Source organism: Apteryx rowi, unplaced genomic scaffold (genome assembly GCF_003343035.1).
Source record: "Apteryx rowi isolate R43461 unplaced genomic scaffold, aptRow1 scaffold_48, whole genome shotgun sequence".
In the NCBI taxonomy this organism is placed as follows: domain Eukaryota; kingdom Metazoa; phylum Chordata; class Aves; order Apterygiformes; family Apterygidae; genus Apteryx; species Apteryx rowi.
In genome coordinates this window covers 3,091,546-3,105,126 of record NW_020450738.1, presented here as the reverse complement: position 1 = coordinate 3,105,126, position 13,581 = coordinate 3,091,546, and positions in this window count along the sequence as shown.

Sequence of the window (13,581 nt, the reverse complement as noted above, 5' to 3'; positions counted from 1 at the left end):
AAAATGTCACTATTTATTAATGTATCTATTAGGGTAAAAAAAAGTTGAGACCAGTTTCATATGATCATTGCAGATTTGGATTTTTGTGGCTCCTGTTTGGTAGAAAACTTGGGAAATTTGTGTTAAATGTTTTCACACTGCCATTACTTATAACTGCAAGTTACTGCATTTCAGTCTAATCATTTTAAACAGTCTATGATCACTGGAGCTGAAGAAGATGCTGAACTGTACTGTACAGATTTAAATTTTTAAGCAAATCAGTGACATTATTAATTCATAAATCTCTTGCTAGCAGTCTGTGGAAAGAATATTTTRCCACTTACCACTGAACTATGCAGATGGATATGTGATTTCTACTGAAGTGTGATCTTCATCTGAGAAGAGTTATAGGATTGTGTGTTTATCATATGTCAGCATATTCAGAACAAATTCAGTTAATTCACAAATAGTGAAAAGGGCTTCCTATCTACRTGTATTACACAAACATCATTTCAAAGGATTATATTCTTACTGTGTTTTCAATAATAAAAGTTTTGCAATCATATACCATTCAAAACTATGTATGTTCAAAGCCTGGACTTTGAAATTCTGTTTTTATTTTATCTTGCCTTCACTAAAGTTGCGCTAAAGTACAGAAAAAAAGAATTTGATAGAAATGTCAATTACAATATCACTCGTGTCCATGATGAATGACATTGTTACAGAATGGTTCACTCTTTCTTAGCTGTACTGATCTGTGGTGTTGGTGCAATGAAGAAGAGCAAATTCTTGCATTTGCCTTTACAAACACAACAGGCAGGTAGAACTTTGTGTACATGCCTTATAAAAATATTTATTAGCAGCTGTTGAATAAGAATGTGTGGGCTTCAGATAATTGCCTTTACAGGATGGAACTAAACTTTAGATTTGGAGACACATATTGATTTTCTAAATATTGCCTGATAAATCATTGACTAAGATCAGTATAAGTTTCCTCTGAAGATCTTTAYGGAAAGAAAAGCTATAGAGAAGAAATAGAACATACTCAATAGATAGTTTAAAGCTACATTGTTATAGTCTAAGTTGCTGGGCAAAGCTGTGTTAGTTTGAGGTGGTCATTTGAGACTATRCAAACAGGATGAACAGGTATTCATTCACTGAAAACAGGAAGTAAAATCAGAGCATGTACTGTTATATACTCTCTTTTTATGTTATTTTTAAGGGAAGACTATGYGTATTGAAGATGAAACAACAGACTGATGCTATAGACCACATTTGTCCAATTAACGTATCTGTGACCAGAAGGGAAAGCTAGGACTAGCCACAAGCAGTTGTCTTAACTGAATAGTAACAGGTTTTTGATCAAAATCCCGTAAATTTTTATTGTATTTATAAGTAGTTGTATTTTGGCTTGCATGAACCTAAAACCTTCATGTATCTGAAGTTAGGGAATCAGGATTTCTGTCCCACATTCTTCTCCTGCATGGCACTGGCTTGGCCATTGCCACCCACAGTGCACTGCTGCATAAATAGAGTCTGAAGAAGAATTCCCCAAAATTTTGGTTAGTCTCTTTAAAAAATCATGTACAAATAAAAAAATATTCCCTTAAGCAAAAGGAAGTGATAAAAAGTGGAATATGTGGGTCCATCTGGTCAGAGTCATGTAAAAATGTGTTTACTCTTCATTTTACATACCCTCTCTCTGTTGATATGACATCATTCCCTGTAAAGGTAGATATGGAGTATTGTGCACACACAAGCCTTATTTTGTATGAGATACACTGAACATCCCATGGGAGAGGGAACAAGACATAATTTAAAGTTAGAACCTGGAGTGATTTATGAAGATCATTGTCTTACTGGTTCAGATACTTTCCATATGTTGTTGTAGAAACCCCTTTATGTTTTGTATGTATAAAACATATGTAGCAAATTCGTTTCTATATAATTTTCCTCCTTTAAAATGTTTTGGTTTAAAAACATTAACGTCTTTTTATCTCTGATCTGTGATGTCCCACCTTATTTTATTGAAAGAACACTTTAAAGTGAAAGAGATTTTGAGATGACCCTGCTGAAGTACACTATGGTTGATAATAAATCTAGGGGTGTTTTCAATGCTAAAACATCCTATTGCATTGGATTTATGGCTTGACTTCTGTATCATGCTTAGCTGATATATAGTAAGTCCTGTATCATGCTTAAGCCCTGAAGGTCCTGACCTAGTATGGGAGGAGCGGATTTGTTCTTTTACCAGCTGTAGCACATTAGAATTCTATCTCATTTTATTTTAGAAATTATTTGAAAATGGAGCTAGTTATATTAAAACTATGGTATGGGAACAAGATTACTAAAAATACATTACTGTTTGAAGCACTAAAATCTCCATTTCATTTACTATAACATGTAAAATGCTTTCATTGCACTAAGGAGACTTTATTTCACTGGTTGCTTAGTAAGTGAAGGGACATTTATTAATCAAATAAATCAACACCAGCCATGACAGCTTGCCCCTGAAGTACCTGCTGAGGAGAGATGAATGAACAAAGCATGAGGAAAAAATTATCTGGTCAACGATGTGCCTTTCTGCTTGCAATTTTCTAGAATTTATTCATTATGGAACATTTATTCACCAAACAGTGTCTGCAGAGTTGCTTGGCTTGTAGCTTTTTTCAGAAGCAATTTGCATTGAATATTTGAAATATACTTCGGATGAAAATTATTTGTCATTAATGCAAGGGACCTTTTTTTGTTGTTTTTGTATATGATCCTGTCACGGCGGGGGAAGGTATTATTAACTTTGGGTTTATTGCAAACAGATTTATTGAAGATGGCTATACAGTACAGTCACAGCAAGCGGATCTTACTGCACATTTGTTATTGCCCGAGTCTCGGTTTCTTACCACTCCAACGGGTTCTTGTCAGAGGTTCTCTTAACTCCCGGAGAGTAACCTTGAGAGGCGTCCCAGCTCAAGGGGAAAGTCACTGCCGTGCCGCCCGCTGCCGTGCAGGAGGGCTCAGTGGGCTCTAGGCCGCAGCGCTTTTTATGGGCACAGAGTTTGACTCATGGTCATACAATATTCGGTGTGGAGATGTACCTTTTTTTTGCTGATCTCATGCCATGTTGGGGAAAATATACCCCTTTTTGCTGATCTCGTGCCTGTTTCTGGCCTCACCAGTTGCAACCAGTATCGCCTAGTTTCTCCTAGTCAGCCCTGGGCGCTGTCGGTTATTTGCGGTCAGCTGAGGCCTGACATAAGGGTGGGGTGAGGGGGTAGTTGCGCTCCACCACACTTTGGGCCCAAGGCTGGGGGGGGAGAGGGGGGAAGTTGTGCTCCACAACAGATCCCTTGCTCAAAAAGTCGATGGACCATGAATAAAGCACCTAAGCATTGCTGTGGTTCAAATTAATAATAGCGTGAATCACCCACAGTATTTCTGTAGCCTGATTTTGGACCCTCCATAAGGATCTCCACAGACTTCAGTGGTATTCAGAGCAAATCTTAAAATCCATTTTTCAGCRTAAACGTTGGAAACTGCCGCTTTAAAATACATTAGGTACACATTCTGAGCTCCTTTTACAGAAATTCTTGTTTCGGTGGCCATTTCTGCCATTAAACTTTTTGCTAGAATATCTGTGGAAAGTGAATTGTAAAGAAGACAGACCCACATGAAAATAATTAAACAATCAAATAAATTAAAAAATTCTGAACTCTCTTTACCTGTATCTGTAACCTAGGATCTATGTTTTTAGGTTCCTTCCCCCATCTTCCTGTTCTGTAAGGCTTTTTAAATGTTCTGACTGTGAAGTTACGTAAGCAATATGAGCTCATCAGTTCAAAAAGCTCACGTCCCGAGTGTTTAAAATATTTTCAGAGTGAAAGCAACATCAATACTAAAAGGTAGTAATGGTAATTCCTTTCCTTGATTAAATTTATCAAAGATAAGCATTTTCTTTTTTGTTTCCTCCCTATTGCAGCTGTGCAATATGTCACCTCAGCACACAGAGCGCTAGTATGAGCACACTGATAAGTAGCACAGTAGCAGGCCTATGGACATCTTTTGTCATGTCCTGTGCACTCTTAATGTATCAGYGCCACGTTGTTCCCCAGACTTCCACTGTGTGTGAGCTTGCTTCTGGAATAGGAGAACAAATGTGATGGTAAAGCTTTAATATCTGCTATAACCATGAGTAGTTTGCTGGATGAACTCATCAGCAGGTAGGCCAGCTAGTTCCTCCTGTCTGCTATCATTAGCCAGAGCCACTACTGCAACCCTCTGAGAGTTGTCAATGTATCTTGTTGGACTTGAGAATCAGTTAGTCAGCCAAATAGGTGTTTTCCTCATGTCCTAAAGGGGAAAACAAGCAACTCTTTCCAAAGCAGCTGTGAAAGCAGCTTCTACATGCATAGGACATAAAGCAAATTTGTGGGACCGGATTTGTGTTACTCATTTTCATTTTTATGTTTTCACAGAATGAATTTTATCCATGGGCAGGGGACTGAAACAAGGTGAATACAGTGCTTCTCCCCTCAAAATAAGATCTGAGGTGGAAACAAGAGGTAAGTGGATAGAGTACTGGCTCTCTGAGCAGGAATTATTTTTACATCATTAAGGGCATCTGTTATTCTACTACCCTTGCCTACAGGGGAGCAGCAGTAAGAAGTCAGTGTTTGTGCTCAGGTACTGGCCCGTTGGCAACAAATTAAAGAATTATGAGTGTATCTGTTAACAAAATCAAAATGAGTCTAGAGTCACCTCTTTCAGTTACCTCTGGGTGCTTAAAACAATTTATCATCACTGTTGCAGCAGCTGCTCTCTGCTGCTTATAGGGCCACTGGAATTCCCATCCCAACCTACTCCTTACTCTAATATCCTTTGGTTCCGCTTCCTCTCCCTCACTGTGTGACATGAACTAGAGTAATGTGAACTAGCACATTACAGCCCTGGGAGAGCCTCTTCCAGAATACGTCTGCCACCAGGCAGGCTGCTCTTCTGTCACTGATTTGGACTTACCTTCTGCCTGATGCTTCTCTACATCGACAATCTCTATGTAGTTCTCTTTTTCATTGGAACACGTGGGCTATGTGTTAGCATCTTTATCGTTATCTGTGTCAGGAATGAATTAGTCTTCCAGAGAATGACCCACTTTTCCAGATTCTAGGATGTTTTTGTTTTCCCCTTTTCAGCTAAGGTGCATGCCAACTCTCTGGCCTCTAGCAGGGATTACACTGTTCCTGATGACATGTTTAATGCTGAACGTTCCCAGCAACAGAGAAACTAAAGTGCTTTGCATTTCCTAAACCTGACTTGTCCTGAGACTGAAGCATGTAGGTAGGATTAATGCTGCCTCTGCAGGCCTACTTCATTTTTTCTGACTCTGTAATGGGTCGTCTTCTTTGGGTTCATTCAGGTCCTCAGCTGAAACAAAATGTATTCTCAGGGTGGAATAACTCCAGTTGTCTCAGCTGAAAAGATGAGTAATTTCTTCGTTTCAAAGATGCTCCATTCACTTAGAAAACTGGTAGCCAAGTTTGAGGCATGACAGCCAGAGATTAGAATTAAAGTTTTCCTGTCCAGAAATACAGTTCGCATATAAATGGTATCCATCAGAAGTTTGTCTCCAAGGGCTATAATGTATGGCAGATATTCAACTTCATCTTTTTTGGCTCATATATCATCAATTGTTTACTGGATTCTGGTTTCAAAATCCTTGGTAGACTAGTAGTATAAGAGAAGGAATAAACAGAGTTTCAAATGTAGGGTAGGCTTTATAGCTTTTTAGCACTGATACTTAGGGGGCAAATATGGTCATTTTTGGAATACCATGGCTTTAGTAGTTTGCTCATAGAATCATAACATAATTTAAGTTGGGCAAGACCTCAGGAGGTCATCTTGCCCAACCCCATGCTCATATGTATATTTGTGCATTCAGAAAGGAAACACATATTTCAAACTTTGAAAAATGTCAAGGTTTACTTCCACAAAAGTGTATTGCCCCTCATTCACAGCAGGTGGCGCTTGAATACCTGAAATGCATTATTTATTTAGTGCTATTGCAGTTTTAAGCCAGAGGTTATGTATAAACTGTGTAAGTTGCCCTTGTGACAATAATGTCTTATAAAAATGGTTTAAAAGCAGAGTGATAGCTCATAAAATGGAGGGGTAAAGAAAAAGTAAGAAAGGAATTGTTGGAAACTGTAAAATTAGGTTGGGTAGAACGACTGCAATCTTATTTCCTTGGGATAACCATGATTCAGGAAAGAATGTGATTACTGTTCTTAATGTCCTATTCTTAGTAGGAGGGTCTTTCCCAAATTGTATACCTAACAAATACATCTAAATATAGCAAAAATGTATATTAATGTGAATGAAAACAATATAAGGAAGTAATTAGTTCATGGGAGAGCAGAAATGGCCAATTCTTTTTACACAAAAGCCAAAGGTGTTAATGAATTACCATTTTATTTTTGATGCTCTTAATCTTTTGCAGGAAAGGTGCTTTAGTCCTCCTGTGCCAAGCACAACAGAATTTCAGTCAAGAACATGCTGCTAACTTCTCAGTTTAATCCAGCAGAACCATGAATTCAATTTACACTATCTAACAGAACACAGGTATTTTAGCAGTGATTTTATATTTATGCTGACTGTCTACTATAGTGACGAAAACAGAGTTAGGCACCAACTATAATATTTAAGGCAGTGGTGAACACTTCAGAGCATTAATAATGCACACCAAGCAGGGCTTTGCTCCCTGTATAGTTAATGGAAAAAGTAGGTGCAATCCCTTAGGCATTCTTTATAGATAGATAGTCAGGACACAGTGCACCATGAATAGATAGTACATACTTCAGAAGCATGTCTTTGTACTTCTCTGTCCTCTGAACTAGTAATAAGTGCCTCCCAGTGCTTGATAATCTCTCCCATCTTATTTTAAAGATGTTTTGTTTTTTCCAAAATAATCACTAGCAGGAAGGATTAAATGTTAATGGAAAGGCCCAGGGAGAGTGAAAATAGACATTTCAACAAAAAAGGGTGATAAGGAAGTAAGTCTGTCTTTCCATCTCTAAAACAAATATTTTGCAAGCAGAGTAAATGACAAAAACACTTAAAGGACAGGATTTCAAATAGTACTAGATCATTATGGGGTCATCAAAGGTCCCTCCTGTTTCTGTTCTGTTCTTATATAGCCCACAAAATCATGCTTCACCTCTGTGGCCACGGGAAGTAAGGAAACTGGGAAGGTTGTATGTCTTACAAAGATACCAAAGATGAAACTGAAGCCTACTTCATTAGTCAAAATAACAAGTGAGATTTTAGCTAGATCATAAGTGTCACACTGAGGCAGGATTATTTCTGCAAATTAAGATATAAAGAGGGTATTTGAAAGAATTATGCCTAACCATGTTTTGTGAATGTGTATGTGAGGGGGTATTGTTTTGTTTTTTAAAGAGATTTTTACCTGTGAGTCCATTTTCCTGGATATATCCTTTCTGACAATTTCTCTGACTGATGTTGGTTTCTGGTCTGATAGTCATGATGCCAGAGAACAGGTAACATGTAGAGACAGAGAACATGTAAAAATATGCTGAACACTACCGATGGGTGTCTGAGCTTAATTCAAGCAAGCGTCTAATTCTGTACTAGCTGCCTGCCTGCCAAAAGACCTTTCTTCTTTAGTTCTAGCATCATGTCATTACTTCTGCACAAGAACTACTGATGGTCATTATACACTCATCTTTTTAAGATCTGTTTTCTTCCCAAGGGGTGCCCAGTTGGTCAGTCACATTTACAAGATCTGATTTATGTGGCACATCTGGTCTGTGTATTTATAAGTTCAAGACACGCAATTACATGTTTGTACCTGACTTTGAAATACTTGTTCCCTATGTATTATATTGTGATCTGAAATGGAAACAACCTGGTATTGTGACACTGGACACTCTACTGAAGGGAGAAGATCTAGATCCCAATTTCCTGGCTGTATTGTAGGCTAAGTATACCTTAATGAGCCTGCCAGTCCATTGAAAACAAGTTATTACCTGTCATTCTCCCCCCTGCAGGGGAARGGGAATGAATAACTTTTGCTTTTCCTTTCCTGTATTCTGGAAATCCTTCCTTCATCTGGAAACACTGGGTTTGACTCTCCCCTGCCTTGCATTCTGTACAGATATTACCCCTTCTGCCAAGAAGTTGCAATATATTAACATTTCAAAAGCAGTGGTATTTAAAACCTATTCGTCAGAAGAATAGGCCATGAATGAATCAGATCTATTATCTTTTAAAGACGTTCTGAAGACAGCTCCTGCCCAGCAAAGGACTTCATCCAGACTCGTAATATTGAATTAATGGTGTAAATACAATTACAGAATATATAACCCAAAAAACTGAGTTCAAACAAACAAGTGACATAATATATTGATGAGATGCCAGTGCATTCAATGAGTTGAATAGTCCTTCATACTATCGTTGAAAGGAAATGAAATAAAAAATTCTATCTGTGGCCATCCTTTCTTATCAGTTGTGCATCTCCTGTTCGTAATGGCTTTGGCATACGGAGGATTCTTAGAATAAGTGTTAATAAATTCCAACCTAAATATAAACCCTGTACCAAGGAACAAATAGTATACYATGGTGTACAACTGAAAATTCGAGCCTACCACAAATCCCAGAAGCACACATTCCCAAAACAAATGCTTTCCAGCAAATACCAAACAAAAATAACTTTTCAACAGAAGAGGTCTTTGGAGCATAGCAAAATACCAGCCCTATTAAGACAGTCATGCAGGAGAAAGTTACTAAATAGTTCATCATAAACTCCCACTTCTTCTGTGGCCTCAGCCAATAACCATCATGCCTGGGTGGAGGAGAGAAGAACAAGATTATTTTCATCTTCTGGATGTGACAAATTCCTCTGTTCTCCAGATTAAATGAAATAAAACCCTTTACTGCATCTGGTGTAATAAAGTTATGCTATTACCCCCTTCCAGTCCAGATGAGGCAATCAGAAACGAACACTTTTCCCTTACAGCTGCTGCTGCTGCTTCTTTTGATCAAAATTGCTCTGTGTTCTTGGTGACTGTAAATCTGGAGGCGGAAATGTTTTTAGGAGATAGAATAGACATGCATCACCCTCTTTGGTAAGCATTCAAGGCTTTCTCTACTCTTGGGAATTGCAGAAAAATTCTACATACTTCAAGATCTCAGATGTTGTTCCTTATTGAAGGGATTTTCCACAGCAAAATGTACAGGCATATCATGGATGTTATTCAACCCAAGTGAATTCACAATTAGAGTTCAAACAAATCAAAATCCAGGATTTTTTGAGAATCTTAATAGATCTCATTACCAGGTTCTGTTACCCACCCAATCCACAAGGGACTGAATAATGCCTAAACTATTATGTCATCAGAGTCCTTTAGGAAATGGAAAGCATCTATCCTATCTAAGAAATTGATTCTGCAGAATTTGTTCCAATGTAAAGCAGTCTGGAAAAGCAAGTCCATTAGGCTTTTTTTAAGCTGTCTGCCTTTTATCAACACAGCTTCCTATTTTAACTGTAGAACATTATGTACAGTATTTAAACAGAGGTTGACCTAAAACATTCAGATAGGATATATTCAGGACAAGTGCTGGTACACAGGCTGCATTCCCAGATGGCTTCATTTTTATTTCTAAATAATTACTGACCACAAACTTTTCTTCTTACTAGCTGCTGTAATAGCACCTCAAACTATTTATCTGGATCTGGTGCCATCTTAGAGCAACAAAGATTCTGAGTACATGCTATGGGCTGAATGAAGGGAGAATCACAATTTGGCAGCAACCTGGAAAGAGGAAGATGAAGAGATTTAGCACTGCATACATATAGCCTCATGGATTCATGTCAGGTAGCTTGGGTTTCAGAAAGTTCCAACACAGAAGAAAGTTTTAGAATATCTTGTCAAATCTCCTGTATATCACAGAAGATATATTTCACCCAAATATCCTTTTTCTAAAGTCCAACCACTTTGTCTAAAGCATTTCAGACTGAGCAGGAGATTAACTCAAGACAGGAAAGAACAATCTTTGTGGCTCTTGTAATGACAGGAACTCATGTAGGTGTCATATTCTTCAGTTATCCATGAGGCAGAAGAGCATTTCCCCYAGGGTTCTTCACAGTCTAACTTGGGAAGGTGTTTTTGTCACATAAGATCTGGTGATCTCTCTGGTCCCGCATATGTAATTGCTATAAATTCCATTTTGATTCTGTAGGTTCAGGTGTGCTTCACTTCTTTGCTGTGTGCCAGTCAGCTTTCTTAGTTGTTGCTGGTCACTGGAGGGCTCTTCTTCTCCATATGACTCTTGGGATGCCAAGTCTCCAGTCAGCCTGTACAGATACTGTTCTGTCACAGTCTGCTAGTCTTTGGACAGCCTAGGATGGTGTGAAGGGGAGCTGAATACCTGTTCATATGCCCTACTTCACTCAGTTTTAGAGCTGTCATACCACTGGTTGAGGAATAAATTAATATTAGCCCGCTATCTTTTAAATTCAGACTAGGGTGTAATAATATGCAAACACAAACATCAGTAGAAGAACCTTGTAATTCAGGTTTGGGTCCAGTTTCTACAGAAGCGAGAGTTGTTCCGACTAGAGTCTAGATTCTGGCAGCGAGCAGGAGGTAAACAGAGAGTAATTCTGCTGAGTGCAACGTGACAATGGTTATAATAAGGGTTGTAAAGTAAAAGAAGAATCAAGATACTTCCATTTAGGTAAGTCAAAGAAATTCTTCACTGAAGTGACTAGATGTAATTTTTTCATGCAGTATGGGTGCTTATTTTCTCACTTTCTTCATTTTCACCTCGTAAGCTATATGGAATTTGTATATAGTATAGTATACACAAGCTACAGAGTGAACCAAAATTGTCCATGTTTTGTTGATTGTCTTCTGGAGGAGACTTGTCAAACTGTAAAATTCTGATTTTTTTCCAACTCAGTACCCCTGCAATGAAAAAAACCCCACAAATATTTATCAAAGCTTTTACTAGGGAGCTATAATGATAATAGGTAAAATCTGTATATTTCAGAGGGGAATAGGCTTTCTAAGTCTAAGGTCCAAAACAGCTGACGCCCTTGTGGTTTTTAGGGTTAGAGGTTTTCAGTTTGGGATTCAAACAATTGCAAAAAGTCAGTTTCCTTCCAAATTTTACTCCCTTTTTAAATTTTGCTTAATTTCAGATGAGTCTTGTGGATCCAGATGTTTTATATACTTAGATGTACTATTGCAAGAGGAGCAAAACAACTTATTTCATATGAAAGCAATCTTCTTGATCCATTTCTGCTGTATTTAACCTGTTAAAAAATATTTTATTTCAGAATAATGGAATGAAATGATTGATTTCTTCTTGTTTTGTTTATCAAAAAGGTAAAATCTAAATCCAGGCAGAGTTAGGAATGGGCACACTTGAATATATATACATGAATTCTTTTTGGTGTTCAGTATCACAGGCTTACTTAGATATAAGGAAAGGCTATGCAAGAAGAGGCTAGACTAGAAACAGTAGGTCAATGTATTTAAATCACTTATGGTACCGCTCTATTTTTTTCATCCCTTCCTCTCAATCTAATGTCCATTAAATGACTATCACATGGAAATGTTTGAAAAGATGCATTAAAATCAATATATTCGATGTTGTATGTATCATCCTGCCCTTTTATGAGTTTCACGTCATAACTCGTGTATGTGAAGTAAAACATGAACATACCAGATCTGCAGGAACACAGACCTTTATGATTAGCTTTGATCCAATGAATACTCCAGTTCCTGGAGAAATAATGTATTTGCTAACCAAGCCAGCCAGAAGACACATTTTGTGTGTGCAGAAGGAGAGAAGGTGACCTAAAATGATAGTTAGCAATAATTTTCAGCATTTTCAGTCCATTTTAATCTTTTAATATTAGTCCAGTCTTAAACTTTGAAAACCATTTTCTCTTAATATCTCTTCTCCCCTGCCTTGAAAATGGACTTGTGTACGTGAAGGCCAAACAAGTAATAAAATAGATAAATTTGTTATGATTTTCATCACATCACTGCAAGGTCACATCCTACGTATTTCCAAGGCATATATTGAAGGAATAACTAACTTTAAAGCAAAATTATGTAGTAGTATTTCCTACTAACACTTGCAAATAGCTGTAACTGTTAACAATATTATTTTATTTTACAATTGATATTTCTGATATTTGAGGTGCATATCAATACTTTAAATGTTTGTATGGAAACCCCTCAGCTGCCTATTTCTAATTGGGTCTGTTCCAGTTTCAGTGTCAAAAAGGCTCATATTTTATATTTAGTGTGTTGTATGTTTCATCAACCCATTCCGCACCCAAGCAACAGAGCCTCTTAAGCAATGTTTAGATATGGATTGTATTTTAATATCTCATCTATCTCATACTTTCATTTCATTGATTTAAAAAACATGCTGTTGGGCTTTTTTACCCCTACAGTTTTGCAGTTAATCTCTAGTGATTAGTTATACTTCATAATGAGTTCTGTGTCTAGAATGCCTTGGAGTTTCTTACCTTTTCTTTGGTGAGGAGTAAAATATCAGTGATTTATACCTGTTCTTTTGAGGGAGCAAAGGTAAGCCTGAACCTTCCCTTCCCTGCTGTTCCAGAAACTAGCAAATACCTGTTTGCTTCTACTCCAGGACCAGCAACATTGTTCAGGCTTAGGTACTCTTAAAAATGTGTATGATTGCAAAGTCTACAAATTGTCCCTTTGTGAATAGTTATATCATAAAAAGGAAATAATTAATCCATACTCAGTTTTCACTAGTACTTGTTAGGGTCTCTTGTAGATCAGAAGAAAGAAGAAAAACACTTTTTGAGAATGACAATATAATTTTACAACAACAAAGAAAAATTGGTCTAAAGATGTGGGGTAAGTGGACCTGAAACTAAGTTTATCTTGTTTAAAGCGTTTACTAGATTTTAGGGCTATGATAACTCTGTGTGGATTGTGACTAATATATACAGTAAACTGAGTATAAATGGAGGTATATGTATTTACTTTGTTGCATCTGGTGCAAATGCATGGTTATTTGTTCATGTTTATAAAGATACGTACAGATTACAAGAAAGAAAAAATAACAGCTGTCTTACTATATGAGATGTAAACTTGGGAATGAGATAAAAATGATTACTTTGTGTATGTGTTATATGGACTAAACTGTAAGACTGATTCTGCAGACTGAAAAAACTTAGACCTCTGTAGCTGAGGGAGCTTTACATTTGCTATGATACTTGCAAAGAGTGTAAAATAAATACCATAAACACTTCGGATAAAATTAATCTAAAAATTCAAAATCCCCAGAGGAATTTTTTTCATAATAATCATCATCACAATAAAGATTTCAGAAAAAGAAATTACAATTGGCTGCAGCGTCAAATTATAAATGAATAAATCATCCTGCAAAATGCACTTTTAAAAGTCTATTTTGAGATAGCATAGCATTATGTGAAGGGTACTTATATTTTCTCCTGAAACTAGAGCAGAAGCTCCTACTGGTAATATAAAACAGTCATTTGTCTGGTTCAGACAAAATGTCATCAAAAGATGGAAA